General features: G+C 33.3%; 1 non-coding gene across 1 annotated transcript; it reads left to right on the top strand.

Annotated features, from left to right (window-relative positions):
- Window positions 1-3,285: 3,285 nt before the first annotated feature.
- LOC131147350 (small nucleolar RNA R71) lies at window positions 3,286-3,392 on the top strand. Its single transcript, XR_009134739.1, has one exon. It is a non-coding gene; the product is annotated as a small nucleolar RNA R71 (small nucleolar RNA).
- The last annotated feature ends 15,395 nt before the right edge of the window (window positions 3,393-18,787 follow it).

Raw genomic sequence — 18,787 nt, forward strand, 5'->3', positions numbered from 1 at the left:
GGTCGGTGGAGGGCTGTATTGCAGCAGTTTGGAGAGATCGGGTCCTGGAGTAGTTGCAGGAATCTCAGCTAGCTGGAATAGAGGCCAGGGGTGACGGTGATAGTTGGGCAGGAAAGAAGGTGATCAGAGAGGGGTTGTGCTCTGCTCACTGCTGGAAGCTGGCCAGAGTTGGGAGGATGAGAGATGGAAGAGGAACGAGAATGAAGGAGGAAGAAGATGGAGCCGGGGAGAGAGAGTTAGGGTGTGCAGGATGGATTTTTTTTGCTCTGTTTTTCCTGCGCCCCCAGCTGTCACTTGAAGAGAAGAAGAGGCCCCTTATATAAAAAAACTTTTAGCAACCCTAACCCATCTCTTTTCCTTTTTGGTTTTTTTGTATTTTATGGTATTTTTTTTTCTTTTGGAAATAATATATATGAGTATAACTACTTATTATGGTAATAAGGAAATAATAATAATAATAATAATAATAATAAAGTGAATATAGAAATAATATTAATAATAAAAAATAATAATAATAATAATAAAAACAAAAATAATAATAATAGTGAACACTATAGGAAAATAACAATGATATAATAATAGTAATAATAATAAATTACTTATATCAATATACGAAAATAAATGATAATAGTATAATAATAGTAATAATAATAATAATAATAATAATAATAATAATAATAATAATAATAATAACAGAAATAAATAATAATAATAATAATAATAGTAGTAATAAAGATAAAAATACTAATAATAATAAAAATTAAAAATAATATTAATAATAATGAAAATAATAAATAATAATAATAAATAAAATAGAAGTAAAAATAAAAATAAAAGTAATAATAATAATAATAATAATGAAAAATAATAATAATAAAACTAATGAAAATTAATAATAATAGTAAGAATAAATAAAATAATAAAAATACTAATAACATTAAAAATACTAATAATAATAATAATGATAATAAATATATTGAGCGTGGGTAAAAATGGGGTGTCTACAAGAAGGATTGAAGAAAAGAAAGAAACTTCCCTGACTTATTGGTGAATCCGTCGAGGAGTTTAATTTTCAGCTCTATACTCATGCCAAATAAACCTGCATCGAAAATCTAAATTATTTAAAAGTGCATAGATAAATAAATAAATAATAAAGATAAAGGAAATAAACAAAAGAAAAACTCTTTGGGTTGCCTCCCATAAGCGCTTGTTTTAACGTCTCCAGCCAGATGTTTCAATCTTCATCAACCAGGATCACCAAGAGGAATAAATGCACAGTTCCTCTCCATTTGTTCTCCATAATAGTGCTTCAATTTCTGACCATTAACTCTGAATATATTCCCTGGGAAGAGTTTTAATCGTGAGTTGAAGAGTAGAACCTGTTGTCTTGGAGCAAACTCACACCTAAGAATCTGTTTTTCATGCCACCTCTTCGTCTGCTCTTTGTAGATTTTTGCATTTTCATACGCATCACCTGAGAATGCATAGCGAAGATGCTCAGGGAATTGTTTCAACTCTAAAGATATAGGTTGTTGCATCTTTCCTTTAAAGATTATAGAATCCGTCCTTGCTACCATAGGTTCTAGCCTCCCCACACGCTGCTGTGTTGTAATCTACTGCAAGGATCGTTCTAGGTGATCAGCTTGTACATCTTTTTGAAAGACTTTTTCTACACCTTGCTGAATGACATCTAAATGAAAGCAAGTGCTTGGATCTTCTGGGAATCTCATGTCTTGGTAGAGGTTGAACATAACCTCTTCCTTATCCACTCTCAATGTTAACTCACCCTTTTGAACATCAATTAAAGCCCTTCCAGTGGCCAAGAATGGTCGGCCAAGAATTAGCAGGACTTCTTGGTCTTCCTCCATATCTAACACCACAAAATTAGTAGGAAAAATAAATTTATCCACTTTTACCAATACATCTTCTATGATTCCATGTGGATACTTGATGGATCGGTCTGCTAGTTGCAATGAAATGGTTGTTTGTTTCATATCTCCAAGTCCCAATTTCTTGCAAACAGAAAGTGGCATAAGATTAATACTAGCACCAAGATCACATAAAACTTTATCAAAAAATAAATTTCCAATAGTGCAAGGCAAAGTAAAACTCCCTAGATCTTTTAATTTTTGAGGCAATTTCTTTTGAAGAATAGCACTACACTCCTCGGTAAGCTTCTCTGTTTCGAACTCCTCCAACCTTCTTTTCTTTGAAATGATCTCCTTTAGGAATTTGACAAAGTTTGGCATTTGTTCCAAGGCATCTGCAAAAGGAATATTTATGTGAATTTTCTTAAAAATATCCAAAAATTTATACAATTGCTTATCTAATTTTTGCTTTTGAAAGCGTTGAGGATAAGGAAGTGGAGTAGAGAGAATAGGAGGATTGTCAGGAAATGAAATTGTTGGTGATGTGTCAGTCTCTCTTGGTGTGTCATCCACCATCTCGCCTTCTTCCACTTTATTCTTGCCTTGGCCATTATTTTTAGCGGTAGGTGTGGACATGGTTTCCTTTGCTGGTGATTTATCAATTTCTCTTCCACTCCTAAGTGTGATGACATTACATTGTTCCTTAGGATTCACTTCTGTGTTGCTAGGAAAAGTTCCTCTCTGTTGAGAATTTATAGTCGTGGCTAGTTGCCCAATTTGTATTTCAAGGTTCTTCATAGTGGCTCCTATATTGTTGCAATGAGTCTCAATGTTGTCTAGCCGTGCATCTGTCTTTTAAAACCTTGCTTTTGTCTCCTTAACAAAAGATATCATGGCATCCTCAAGTGACATCTTCTTCTCACATTGATGACTCTCAAATCCTGCAGGAGGTTGCAGCACATTCCTTGTATTTCCATAAGACAAATTCTCATGATTTCGAAGCCCTGAATGGTAATATTGTGGCAAAGGATCACCACGATAATTGTAGTTCCGATTATTGATGTATTGAACCTGTTCTTGACTCGCTCCAATGCTCGGATCTGTCCTACTTGTAGCTGCCACATATTTTGCACCTTGTGGTATCCTTTGGGTTGTCAAAAATGAAATCTGATGAGACAAAGAAGCAACTTGAGCTGAAAGTGCAGCAAACGGCTCCAATTCATGAATTCCAGAAACTTTCTTAGCCATAGTTCTTTCAATTGGCCATTGATAGTTATTTGAGGCCATTTCTTCCAAAAGAGTAGTAGCACCCTCAGGTTTCTTTGACATCAAAGTTCCCCCAGATGCAGCATCAAATAAAGTCCGCGTTTGCCCATTTAACCCATTATAGAACATCTGAATTTGCAACCAATCCGGCAATCCATGTTGTGGGCAGCGTCGAATCAAATCTTTATACATTTCCTATGCTTCATAGAGTGATTCAAAATCATGCTACTTGAATTGACCAATCTCACTCCTGAGTTGAGCTGTTTTTGCAGGTGGAAAGAATTTAGCTAGAAATTTTTCTGCCATGTCCTGCCAACTAGTAATACTCCCAGGTTGTAGCGACTGTAGCCAACCTCTTGCTTCGTCCCTCAAAGAGAAAGGGAATAATCTTAGTCTAATGGTGTCTTTAGTAACACCATTGATCTTCACAGTATCACAAATCTCCAAAAACATCGCCAGATGGATATTGGGATCATCAAGTGGCGATCCACTGAATTGGGCTTGCTGCACCATGCTGATTAATGTGGGTTTGAGCTCAAAATTGTTGGCATTAATGGGCTGGCGTCTGATACCCGAATAATTGTTATTCACAACTGGTCGCACATAATCCTTCAAGGCGCGTGGCTGCGCATTATCTTGTCCGTTCTCCATGGCTAATACCCTCTTTTTCCTTAGTGCTCTGAGCGTTCTTTCAATCTCCGGATCAAAAGGAATAATGTCACGTGTTCTAGCCCTGCGCATCCAACATAAAAAAAACACACCAGAAATACAAAAAAAATAATAATAAAATAAAATAAAGAAAATAAATAAATAAAAATATAAAAAGAGAATTCTAAATTAAAACCAAGATTACTTTGTATTGATATTGGCAAAAATAAGAAAAACTCAATCCCCGGCAACGGCGCCAAAAACTTGATCGGTGCAAACTGCAAGTGCACAGTATCGTAGTTTTATAATATAATGATGTGTAGAGTATCGTCCTCAGGGATTGATGTCTTAATTTTACCAAGTACCGAAATTTTACTAACCTTGATTTTATTTAGAAAAATTAATAATTTTAGACTGCAAAATTTAAACAAAGCTACTTTAAATAAACTATTCAGGAGAATTTAAAACTGGATACCGCGTGTCAAGTTGATGATGGTGAAAACTTCTAGGAAACCGATTTCACCTAGTTTCTCACTATGCTTTACTCATTTAGCTAATTTAACTTCGTTTTTTCTGTTTGTTAGCAAATTGCCAATTTTTTCAAAAGCCTCTTTCGATAGTCAATCAGAATCTATTCTTGTTTATTATTTAACATAAGAGTATACAAATTAATAATGCAAGAACGCAGTAAGACCCTCGATTTTTAATGCTACGTAGGTTCATACAAGTCTTTCGATCTCTATATTTACCTACGCTGAATTATCCAAGATCTATCCTATAATCCCCCCTTTCGGTAGCAAATCACAAGACTAAAATCATTTAATTAATGGCCAGTTAATTAAAAGCATTAGGCACAGAATAATTCAAACAAACATTAATGAAAACTACTTCAGATTAGCATCAAAGAGCAAGCATAGTTCGAAACTCGCTACATCGTTTTCCTAGAATTCAAAATTTTAGTTCATTCCGAAGATTAAATCCAACATAACAGATTTCACCATATTTTCTTCAATTTGGAGCGTACGGGAAAGATCAACACTCGCCGCACCACCGTCGCGCGTCACGAACACCCCGAACACCGCCGTTGTTCGCTGCCTTCCGATTCTGAAAAGATATTATTTTTGCGTGCTTCCAACTCTCCTTTGCTGGCTGTATGTGTATCTCTGCAGCACCCCCAAAAGAAAACTACAAGAAAGCTCCCCAAAAAATAATTTTTCCAAGAAACTCTATGTGCTTTTCTCTCCTTTCTCTTTCTCCCCAAGAAAAATCCTTCCTTTCTTTCTCCTATGGTGCGGCCTCTCTCACTTTAGCCCCCAGGACACGCTGCTCTCTCCCCCTCTCTTCTTGCACACGGCACTCTCCCAAGGAAACCCTCCCTTGTTGACTTTTCCATCCTTTCCTTTTGTCCTTTCTTTCTTTGCTTTTCTTTCCTTTCTTTTTTTCTTTCCATTCTTTTGTCTTTCTTTTGTATGTACCCAGCGCACACTGCCCTTATGAGATGACCCGGTTGCATGGCTGGGTCACATCTGATTTTTTGATTTTTTGATTTTTTTTTTTTTTCAAAGGTACATGAACTGCCCTCCTCTTTCAATCCCACTTTCGACCCTCTTACAGCTCATAACTCTCAAAGCTTAAAACGTAAAAGATGTAGAGCTCTTTTTCAGCTTTTCCCATAATTTTGAATCATCTCAATCGGAGCTCGTATGAGAAAGTTACGCCAATATTATGAAGAATTGTCGAAAAAATCCATAAAACGGCGTATGCTAACTTCACGTCTGATTTCGGCCTTGATGATGCCAGTATTTTGCAAAACACAAAACGCAAAAATTGTAGATTGTTTTCTTATCTTTCTATGGCATCTTGAATCATCTGAATCAAAGGTTGAATGAGAGAGTTACGCACAGATTGCAAAGTACTGTCGGTTTTTTTTAGCTTCCAACAGTTGCTCTGCAATAAAAAACACCAAAATTTCATACATTACTCAATAAAACCCAAATTTTATAAATAGAACACAATGTTAAAATATTGAGAGTAATTAGGCATTTAAATACAAAATATCATTTGCAATGCATGAATTAAAGCACCTAATTACGCAATTTAAGCGCGTAATCAATCTCTTACGAAGTGATGTCTTATGTCAATGTGCTTCGTTCTTGAGTTTGAAATTGGATTTTTAGATATGTTTATCGCACTCGAATTATCACACTTAATTGGTATAGTTGTGTATTTCAAATTGAAATCTCTTAATTACTGTTACATGTACAGTGTTTGTGCATAACAACTCACGACTGCTATCTATTCAGCCTCAGCAGTTGACAAAGTCATGGAGTTTTGTTTCTTAGAAAATCAAGAGACTAAATATCTTCCTAAGAAGTGGCATGTGTTACTTGTACTTTTTATATCTATTTTACACCCTACATAGTCTGCATCTGAATAACTAATCATTTCAAAACTGGTGTCCTTAGGATACCATAGTCCTAAGTTCATAGTGCCTATTAAGTATCTTAGGATTTTCTTAACAGCTATTAGGTGTGATTCCTTAGGTGCTGATTCAAAACATGCACACATACACACACTAAAAATTATGTCGGGTCTAATAGCAGTAAGATATAGTAGACTTCCAATCATACCTCTATAATACTTTGAGTCTATGGTTTTTCCCTTTTCATCTTTATCTAGGCTAATGGAGGTACTTATAGGTGTTCCTATGGGTTTACTATTTTCCATACTGAATTTTTGTATAATTTATTTTATGTATTTGGATTGACTTATAAAAGTCCCATTCTTCGCTTGTTTGATTTGAAGTCTAAGAAAATAGTTTAGTTCTCCTATCATGCTCATTTCAAATTCTTCTTGCATACATTTTGCAAATTTTTTACTTAGATGTTCATTAGTGGCACCATATATTATATCATCTACATAGATTTGAATTAAAAGTATGTCATCTTTCTTAGTTTTAATGAACAAGGTACTATCAATTTTTCCTCTTGAAAATCCGTTCTTAATTAGAAATCCACTAAGTCTTTCATACCAAGCCCTAGGGGTCTGTTTTAATCCTTACAAAGTCTTAGTTAGTCTAAATACATGATTATGATTTTCTATATTTTCAAAACCAGGGGGTTGTTCAACATATACCTCTTCATTAATATACCCATTTAAGAATGCACTTTTGACATCCATTTGGTATAACTTAAATTCTTTGTAGGAAGCATAAGCTAACAACACTCTTATAGCCTCCATTCTAGCTACAGGGGCAAATGTTTCATCATAGTCTATTCCTTCTTCTTGGTTATACCCTTTAACTACAAGTCTAGCTTTGTTTCTAATAATTATACCATTTTCATCCTTTTTATTTCTAAATACCCATTTAGTTCCTATGATCGAATGATTTTCAGGTTTGGGTACTAATTGACATACTTTGCTTCTTTCAAATTGGTTTAATTCTTCTTGCATAGCAATTATTCAAGAGTCATCTTTAAGGGCCTCTTCAACATCTTTAGGTTCATTTTGAGATAAGAATGCATAGTGATTGCATAGAAGATCTAGTAGTTACACTTCTAGATGGTTCACCTATAATTTGATCTTGAGGGTGTCTTTTTTATACTTCCATTCTCCTGGTAATTTCGGATTTTCTATAGGTTCATCTTTTGTGTTTTCTTTATTTATTTCCTTTTCTTCCTTGATTTCTATCTCGTCCTCCTTTTAGAAAATATCATCCTTTTCTTCATTTTTGACTTTTCTTGAAAAACAATTTGATTCGTCAAAAGCCTATGTGAATTGATTCAATTATGGTGAGTGTTCTTTGGTTATAGATCCTATGGGCCTTACTATTTGTAGAGTATCCTAGGAAAATTTCTTCATTCAATTTAGCATCAAATTTTCCTAAGTTATCTTTGCTATTGAGTTCAAAACACTTACACCCAAAGGCATGAAAGTAAGTTATGTTAGGCCTTCTTCCTTTCCATAATTCATAGGATGTCTTGTTTAGGCTTGATCTAATAGAAACCCTATTGATTACATAGCAAGCTGTATTTACAATTTCGAACCAAAAATACTTGGGTAAGTTATTTTCATTAAAAATAGTTCCTGCCATTTCTTGAAGAGTTTTATTTTTTCTTTCCACAACTCCATTTTGTTGTGGTGTTCTAGGTGCTGGAAAGTTGTGGCTTATGCCACGATCATTGCAAAATTTTTCAACGTCTTGATTTTTAAATTGTCTTCCTTGGTCACTTCTTAGATTTGAGACATTGTACCATTTCTCATTATGAAGCTTCTTGCATAGAGTGATTAACGAATTACAAGCTTCCTCTTTGTTAGCTAAAAATAGTACCCATGTATATCTAGAGTAATCATCAACAATTACAAAGGCGTATTGTTTTCCTCCTAAGTTTAGAGTTCTAGTAGGACCAAACAAGTTTAAGTGTATGAGTTCTAGGGGTCTACTAGTTGATAAATGTTTCTTCTTTTTGAAGCTTTTCTTGATTTGTTTTCCTAGTTGATAGACATCATACGCTTTATCTTTGATAAACTTGGTGTTAGGCAAGCCTTTAACTAAATTCTTTTTGGAGAGTTTAGATATGAGATCTATGCTGGCATATCCTAATCTTCTATGCCAAAGCCAACTATTTTCACTCATGGCAGCTAATCAAGTTATTTCTTGAGAGATCAAGCTATCAAGGTTTATACAATACACATTATTCATTCTATGTGCAGTGAATAATGTCTTATGATCCTTAGAATTTTGAATTATGTATTTGTGTTTCTTAAACATTATTTCAAATCCTTTGTCGCTAAGTTGACTAATGCTTGATAGATAATGTTTTAGACCATCAACTACATCATCTATAGTGAGTGAAGAGTCTTTACCTATTTTACCAATTCCGATGATCTTGTCTTTTGCATTGTCACCGAAGGTTACATATCCTCCATTCTTTTGAGTGAGAGAAGTGAACTTAGTTTTATCTCCTGTCATATGTCTTAAACATCCACTATCCAAGTATCATTTATCTTTATACGAAATGGTGTTAAAGCAAACCTACAAGAAAGGATTTATGTTGTTACTTTTGGAACCCAAACTTTCATAAACTTTCTTTAAATCTTGTCTAGTTTTAGCATTTATCTTCCATTCATTTTTTACTTTGATGTAATTTTTCTTGAGTGGACAATTAAACATTATATGACCTCTATTTTTACACATATAGCAAGTAGTATGCTTATAAATGTTTGTCGATCAAGTACTTGCATAGTGTTTAGATTGATTTACAAAATATCCCATTAACAAGTTTTTCTTGCTTTAGTTTGGTGTTCCATTGTAACCATTTCCTTATTTATTGTTCGTCATCCTTTGTTGTCCTACTATTTTTTTTGAAGCTATCTTTACCTTTGGTAATGTTGTAAATAACCTTCTCCCTATCTTGAATTTAGTTTTTAAGATCAATTATTTCTAGCACTCTCTTGCTATCTTCATTCACTTGAGACTTAGTTAATTTTTGAGACATGATATCTACTTTCTTCTCAAGCTCTTCAATATTTAAGTTTTTTTCTTTTTCAACAAGTTCTGAAGATTCAAGCCGATTTTTAAGTGCTTCATTTAGTTGTTTCAAGCTTATATTCCTTTTTGAGACCTTAATGAACTTATTATGAAGAGAGAATAATTCAGCTTGAAGTTCTTTGTAAGAAGGCATGCTTTCATATGAATTACTACATGACCCATCACACGAATCTTCAGAGAGAGAGTAGTAAGAGTTTACCTCTTCGTTGTGTGCCATAAAGCACATGTTTGCTACTTCTTGCTTGGCTCACTCTCCGATTCACTCAAACTTGTGTCATCCCAAGTTGCCTTCATTGCATGCTTTTTTTTCCTCTTTTCCTTCTTGAGTTGTGAGCAGTTCGGCTTGATGTGTCCGACCTTTTTACAGTGATAGCAAGTGGGAGGTTCATTTTTGCTTTTGTATTCCTTTTTATGACTTTCACTTTTTTTTTTTTTTCGATCCGTTGAATTTTCTAGTGAATTTCTTGTTTCTTTTGAAGAATTTTCCAAGTATTTTAGTTATGAAAGCTAAGTCTTCGTCTTCTAATGCACTTGATTCATTATCTTCTTCACTTGAATGTTCCTTCGAGGCTTTTAGAGCTATAGGCTTCTTATTTTTATTTACAATGCTTCTTTCTTTCAAAATCATTTCATAGGTTAGAAGTGATCCTATGAGTTCATCTAATGAAGTAGTTTTGAGGTTTCTTCCTTCCATTATGGCTATGGCTTTCGATTCCCAAATAGGTGGAAGTGCTCTTAGAATTTTGCGAATCATCTCATGGGTGGAATATGTTTTTCCTAAGGCAGTTAGTGAGTTTATGATATGTGTGAACCTAGTGTACATGCTTGTTATAGTTTCATCAGAATTCATCCTAAAAGCTTTGTATTCACTAGTTAACATATCAATTCTACGGTCCCTAACATCTACTGTGCCTTCATAGATTACTTCTAATATAATTTATCCCAAATTTCTTTAGCTATTTTACACGCCATTACTCTATTGAACTCATTTGCATCAAGTGCACAATATAGGGCGTTTATTGCACTTGAGTTAATTTGCAGCATTTTGTAATTTGATTCGATTAGTTATTTATCTTCTTTGGTTACTTCTTTTCCATCTACTAGTTTAGTAGGGATTAGGTTTTCATTTGTGACAACATTTCTTACCTTCCAGTTCATTGTTTGAAGGTAGATTCTCATTCGCTGCTTCCAAAAGGTGTAATTGAGTCCACAAAAAATGGGTGGCCTAGTTAAGGATTGACCCTCACCAAAGGGAGCTACTCCTATTTGTGCCATCTAGATCTTTATATAGCTACTTGTTAGGATTTGTTATAACTGCGCTCTAATACCAATTGAAACCTAAGGTGTAGTCCCAAAAGGGGGGGGGGGTGAATTGAGTTATTTAAAATTCCTTAGAGTCTTTTTAAGAGTTCTTGAATTTGCACAATCTTTTAAAGACTTATTTATATTCTTGTTGATTAGGCAATCCACATAAACACTTATTCAATCCATAACCACAACATACACAACCTATTCAAATCAACAAACACAATACAAGTAATCAATATTTGCTTTGCAATATTAAGCAGCCCTGCATATGAATGTGCAAGTCCTGTAGTAGGTCTTTGAACTGAAGATTAAAATAACATCCAATTACTCTTTCCAAAATTAGAATTTAAATAGACCTCCAGCTAATAGGTTTTGGGTTGTTAACCAATCAACGTACTCTCTTACGGTTTCGGCAAAAAAATGATTAACCAACATACTCCCTTTTAGATTTCGCAAGCTCAAGAACAAATTAGGCTTCGGTTTATTGAATTATAATATATGTTATTTTTATGATTGAAAGAATTACAACATCCACACAGTTTATATTTTGCTCAAATTTAAAGCAAGTAAGAGAAAGAGAGTGACGCCGCTACTTTTACGAGGTTCAACTTACCCCAACCTATGTCCTCACCTTAGGTTAACTACTTAAGGATTTCACTATACCTTGTTCTTTCCGGGTGGAACAAAAACCTTTATAATAACCAACCTCTTTTTTAGGAAGAGAAACCTCTCCAAGCAAGAACCTATGCTTGGTCCAACGATCCAACTATACCTTGAACCATCAAAGATCAAGTAGAAATAAATGGATATCTGCGCACAAAAACACTCTCAAACACAGAGCAAGTTGTACAAGTTAAATCACTAATCGTACTTCAAAACCAAAACTAAATAGAAAATGTGAAGTTCAAGGTCTAGAAGTCACCGATGGTTCTTTCCTATTGATGTAAAGATTTTAGATGCAACTCAGAACCAAACCCCTTTTTTTAATCTAGCAATTTCATAGAGTTTTTCCCCCAGCAAGAGTGTGAGCGAGTATGATCTTTTAGGAGAACTTTAGCAAAGAAATCGTGTAATGCTTCAATGTTCTTTTTCATTGAACAAGGGAGGCATTTATAGATTTTAAAAAAAAAAGTTTCCTCATTTAACATGGAGCATTTAGGAAACTTTTCAAAACATATTAAATCATAGAATATATTTTGAAACTCTTCCTGTAAGTTTGAAATTCAAAAATTCTCTGCAGAGTCAGTCAGCTGACTCACTCGACTGGGTCCTCTTTGTACTCGTTAGTTGGTTGGACAGGCGGCTGACACCATTCTATCTTTCAAAGAATAATTCTGATAAATTGTTAGTTAGCTGACTGAACCACGTTCAAAATGGTCAGTCGGTTGGGTACTGTCAATCGGCTGGGTGTTTCAGTTCATTGAGTTAGTCAGCTAGACAGTTAACTTTGTTGTAGGTTTCCTATCAGTCGGCTGACTGCACCACGTTAAAAAATGGTCAATCGGCTGGGCACTATCACTCGGTTAGGTGTTTTCAATTCATCTAGTCAGTCGGCTAGGCAGTCCCTTTTTTTCAAATATTCTATATTTCTAATTTTTTAAAATATAGTTTACTTGAAAAACTTAATTATAATTTTTCAATTACATTTTCAAGGGTTTTTCAAGTGCTGGTCTCTAAGTCCCTCCCACCACCAACAATGCTTAACTAGCTGAGACCACTTTAGGCTCTTTAGCCACGATGACCTTGACCTTAACTCTCACTCTGTTGGCTTCAGTACCTGCGGGCAATGGCACCTGCTTGTGACGCGACATTGGCCAAACTGTTGATGATTTCATCTGACTCGAATTATGACTCTTGACTCCGACTAATATCAATACAACTGTTGGGTCTTGTAATATGCCTTTACAACATTGGGTCATTTTTTTTTTCTCTTACACGAGACCAACATTTTTTGAATGCTTGCACTATCTTGTATAGATTGGAATATGAATGAAATGACCATGGTGCTTTTGAATAATATCTGTCTTCTGTGCTACAGTATCTTGTTGCTTGCATGTTATGTTGGTTACTATATTTTGTAGGGCACTGTTTGTTCTTCCTGCTACCATGCACTGTCTTATACCTTGCCCAGATCATATATCCTTTTAATACTTCAGTGAGGACAGTGAAGTTCTAAGTTGGGGTTAGGGGATAGTACATTGCACGACATTATTGACTCACTCTAAAAATGAGTAGCTCAAAAGTTATCCCAAGTATAGGAGTTGAGTCAAGTAATGCTTAGCCCAAAGGCCAGATTGTCTCCTTAGGGAATGCATTTTAATTCCAAACTCATGTAATTCCAAGAGAAATTACGAAAAGAAAAATTTACTAAACATAGTTCAGATTCAATTTCCTCAGATTTTTGAGTTTTTGCAATAGAATTTGAATTCTAACTAAAAATGAAATATGCATGAAATAACTTAAATAAATACAAGATTCAATGCCAGAATAATGAAAGAACTAAACCCTGCAATCATTCAACTAAATAAAAATATTAACTTTAAATGTAAACCCAAGTAAGAATACACTATAAATAAAAACACTAACTTTAATAACAAAAACACCCAAAGAAAATAATTAAATCCTTATAAAAAATTTAAATAAGAAGACAACTTGAAATTAACAATAATAATGCTCAAACAAAAATTTAAATGCAAGAGAGAGAGAGAGAGAGAGAGAGAGATTTAAACAGAAATTTATTTAGTAAAAAGAAAGTTCTTAAATTAAGCAAACAATTTAAAAAAAAAATTAACCCAAACTTTGAATAAATTAAAAAATTAACAATAAAATTAATTTTAACAAAATTAAGTTCAAATAAAGAGAGATGAGAGAGAAAGGAAGAAGAGAGAAGTGAGAGAGAGTCAAAAATCTGAGAGAAGCTGAAAGTCTTTTGCTGCCCTACGTACTGTCACCTCCCACTGCTCCCTTTTCCCCCATAAACCCTCCTCCTCATAAAATATCCTATTCCCCCTCTAATATTTTACCCTAACCGTATCTCCTCTTGAGATAGGTGCATGGGCCATTTTTTTGGTGGCCCAAGACTCCTTTTCTTAAGCACTGCACACGGCCCAGCACAATAACTTACTTTTAAAACCTACCTTTGACCTAGTAAACGTTCGAATTAGAAAAATGCTATTTCACAATGGATTGTAGATATCTTAGTAAGATTTCCAATTCCACTTGAAGCACACCAATACGATGTCAGATGAAAGAGTTATGATTAAAATATCGAAATATATTCAGGCTGTCTCCTAGTGAATTTCGGACTTGGATTGTTGCCCACTTTTCATTGCATGACACGGATTCATGCGTATGAAGCCCATGAAGTCTTCTCACATGGAACCTGGTTCTCTTTTATTTCTCCTTTAATTTAAAAAATTATCACATTGCATAGCACAAATTCTTCAATTTTTACACACACACATGACTTCAAACAATTGTGTGCATGGCTTATCATTTGTAGGCATATGGCTCATGGTCCGGTCTTTGATATTTGGCTTCAAGCACATGACCTTGATTTGAACTCTAGCTCACGTACATGCACGTACATTTTTAATCTTGGCTTTAGTGTCTAAAAATTATCCTATAATAATAAGTTACTAAAAATTCGTAAATTATCAAGTAATGATCCAAATATTGTAATTCGTGCTCAATGTTATATTATTGAACATAATTAAGTATTTAATTAAAAATATAATATTTAATGCATGATTTTAAACACCTAATTACACAATTTAGACTCGTAATCATACCCCCCAACTAACGTTTTGCTAGTCTCTCGAAAATAACGTGACTAAAATCCAGGGTAATATCCACAAATACTAATTCCAAGAAACATGAAACGACTGCACATATGACAGAACCATACCGTTTCACATAGATGAGTATAACCAAATTTCACACAATCTCGTCATATATAATGCACGCAACTCTGAAGTAAGTCATTCATGCAAGTCTCATCGTTATATGGCCTTTAAGAACAATATGCTAACATGAAGTTAGCCAGCAATACAATTCAAAGTTAATATGGTAATATAAATCTAAGTATAAACAGGCAAAATGTTGAGGTATGTGTAATGTGTATGACTCGTTACTAAAAAGCAAGGTGTAGTCCCAAGAGGGGGGGTGAATTGGATTATAAAAATTTCTTTTAAATCATTTTAAGAATCCTTAAACTTCTTTTATTTCTTTAAACCAATTCTTGTCTTGTTTGTTCAATTTGTCAATCACATAAGAACAAAGATTCTTTTATACAATCAACAACACTATTAAACAACCAATCAATTAAACACAATATTCAAACCAATCAACTAATTAATTTCCTAAGTATAAGTTAACTGCAGCACTATTAGATTAATGGAAGTATGCAAGATTCAACACTCTTTGAAATATAAACACATTCAAACTTTAAACCATTTAACCACAATATATCAATATATTAAATTCAACTTTCAGCTTCTATTGTCAGCCATGGTTATAAATTTGAATCATGCCTTGTAGTAATGGATTTGTTTCTTTAATATGATGTGTAATATGAAATCCAATCAACACAATATCCACACTCTTCCCAATATTCAGAATTCAAATAAACTTTTAGTTAATTTATTTTTGGGATTTCCCGTATGGTTTCCGCAAGATATGGTTTAACCGACATACTCTCCTTTGGTTTTCACAACCCAAATCAAAATTAAACTTTAAGTTTACTTGATTCCCAAATATACGTCGTATATATGATTTTCAATTTAAAACATCCACATAATTTAAATATGTACTGAAAATAAAGAGTAGGGAAAAAGTGAGACGGAGATTTTTACGAAGTTCAGCTTATATCCAGCCTACATCCTCACCTTTGGTAAACCACCAAAGGATTCACTAAACCTGTTCCTTTAATGGGTGAAACAAACCTTTACTACACTCCTTGGTTAAGGCTAGAGCCCGCCTTCTCCAAACGATGTACCCTCGTCCAGTCACTCCTTGACTAGGCTAGAACCCGCCCCTCTAAGAAATATCCCCTTACTTAGCCAATGATCCAAACAACCCTTTAAATCGTCAATCTACAAGATACAAATCAAATATTTGTGTACAAAGAATTTGCTCCTAAAAGAGCTAATTAGTACAATAATTCAAAACTATGATATACTTCAAAGTAAATAACAATATGGAAATTAACTTGAAGCTGAATGAAGTATATCACCGATTAATTCTTTCAATGATTGAAAGATTTAGAATTTGTAGCACAATTTCGGTGGAAGAAGTTCGGAAAAAATTCAGTTGAATTCGTGCAAGTTTAGAGCAAGAGAGAGCCTTGAGAATTTGAGAGCAATTGAGAGAGATTTTGAGTTTTTGCTGAATTTGAATTCTTGGTGGATAGATTCATTGATCCTTGAAGCTTATTTATAGACTTTAAAAGGTATGTAACTTGGTCCCCAAGTGACTTGGAGTATTCCCCAAGTTTTCATAAAGTTTGAGCCCCAAGCAAACAATTTAAAAAATGTTTTCGTTGAGGGTTTTTTTAAAATTCTATTCGTGGCAATCGCTTGCCACAATTTGGCAGTTGCGTGTCATGTTATTTTTAAAGGGGCAATAGGGGTAGTAGGATGGCAATGGCTTACCAAGACAGAGCCAGTCGCCTGGCTTGACTGCCCAGGCACTTGTCATGGTTCAGGCAGTCTACTGATGGAACATAATGTTGTTGTCAACTTCGAGTAACGTTCAGGCTTTCGGTCATAACTTTTTATGTGTAACTCCAAATTTAATGATTTTGGTGTCAAATGAAATATAAGAGAAAATACTACAACGTTTATGTTGAACGATTTTTAAAATAAAGAGTGTTTGATAGAGAAAATTGCACCTAAATGGAGATGTAAAAAAATTAACAGCATTTGGAAAATCCTCTTTTTGGTGCTTTTCATTCCAAAAATGATTCTAACCTTTTTGAAATAATTTTTGAGCTTATAAAAATATTTTCCAAGTATGTTAAAAGGTATCTAGGTCCAATAAATTAATGTAAGAGTTTCATGTATCCATATTGAAATTTTTTGAAGTACTTACATGAAATTTCATATAAACTCTTTCAAATTTTAATTTTTGAATTCCTTGAGGTCTTTAGGTTTGCTTCATCTTTCTTTAAGATTTAATCAAGTTTTCTTTAATCGTCATGCTCTCATGATCTTCAAGCTTTATATTTAAATCCATTTTTGAATCCATGTTTTAAGCTTCATATTGATCATCCTTCTTTGAAATACAAGCTTTCATGAATTCTTTAACCTTGCATTCATCATTGAATCTTGAAAATACATCACTTTAAACAAAGGATGTTAAGTTTTACTTGATTTTTAGCATAAAAATAAGATGTTAAGCCTTGTAAGGCCAACAATCTCCTCCTTTTTGAGGTTGACAAATAAGAAACAAAAATTGGAGTGAGCCTTAAAAAGACTCCCCCTTTCAATAAGCATCATCTTAACAATATTTGCAAGATCAATATCAATTTCAAAACCTCTTTTACAATCATGCCCATCACTATCAAATACTTTTCCATTTGATATATATTATGTTCGTGCTCATTTTTTACAATTTGCAATACTATGCTTAATTTTTGCTTTAAAACTTCTCCCCCTTTTGACATCCATCAAAAAGGAAAAAAAAAAAAATGATTAAGTTAAAGTAAAATCACATGTTGAGCATATCATCAAACATGCGTATCAAACTTTTGAACACACTCAATTTATTATTTTTCAATCTAGCATGTGTAGTATGTTATAACATTCAAGTATATGAGTTGTAACTTCATTACAAATAACTTTTTCTTTTAGACAATATTCATTCTTACATTGATTCACATTATGTATCAAATATCAATATTATGCCCATATCATCAATGTCATACCATGCTCATAGATATAATTATTCTTGTTATACTTAAAAAACCAATTGATCTTTTAGATTGTGATACCAAATGAGTTTTTTTTTTTAAAAAAAATAAAATAAAATTGTGATACCAATTGAAATTTTTAAAATGTGATACCAAAAATATTCGTGGATACCAAAGACTTTATACATACCAAAGTCATTATCACATTATACACAATTCATGGATACCAATATAACCATCATATCTCTCATAGCTCATGGATATCAATATAAAAAGCAGTAAGTCTATTCATGTAATTCATCAATAGCATGCATGATCAAGAATTAATCTCATATCAAAATTTATGCTTATACTCAATAATCTCATGCCCAAATTTTCAACATTGTGAGCCATAAATTTTCAATGAGTCAAGCATATCATGTAACATATCATATAGGCATGTAAGCATATAGAATCTCATATAGGCATTCAATCTCAAACTTATCTTAAACTCATCTTTAAGTTTTTCTATTTTAACTAGTTTGTTTGTTGATCATGAATTAAGTTACTTTCTCAATTTTTAAAGGGAATGACTTAATCCATGGAGTTTTTAATTTATGAACTAGTCTATTATCTCGGTACCCATACTTTCTTAGGTTCAGCAGGTTTCATAAAGGATGTTTCTTTTACTCTCCATATTTGTTTAGTTTTCACACCTTTTCTCTTAAGAGGACATTCAAACTTTATATGCCCCTTTTTCTTACATTGATAACATATGGTGTTAGTGTAAGCATTAAGGGATGTGCTTGCATTATCTTTGAAGGCTTTCGAGAAACAACCTATGTAAAGATTTCTTTTCTTTTTATTTTCAATTCCATTAAATCCAATGCCTTCTTTGTTTAGACACATTATTTGGGAGTCTACCATCTTGTCAAAGTTTGTTTTTCCTTTTATAAAGTTATTAATTACCTTTTCTTTATCTTTAATCTAATTTTTGAGATCATTTAACTCTATCTTTTTCTTGTTGTCAACCTTCTTTAGTGATTTTTCTAATTCTAGAGATAGTTTTCTTATCTTATTCTCTAATTCAGAAATATATATATCTTTCTTATATTCTATAGAGAATAGGGATCGAAGGTCTTCTATCATCTTTTCATCCTTTGTCATAGGTTCATTCTTACTTTCTATTTTCTTGATTCTAGAATCCTTTTCTCTTTCTACAACCTTAAGGAATTCTAACTCTTTCATTATTCCCTC

Source organism: Malania oleifera, chromosome 1, assembly GCF_029873635.1.
Source record: "Malania oleifera isolate guangnan ecotype guangnan chromosome 1, ASM2987363v1, whole genome shotgun sequence".
Classification (NCBI taxonomy): Eukaryota; Viridiplantae; Streptophyta; class Magnoliopsida; order Santalales; family Ximeniaceae; genus Malania; species Malania oleifera.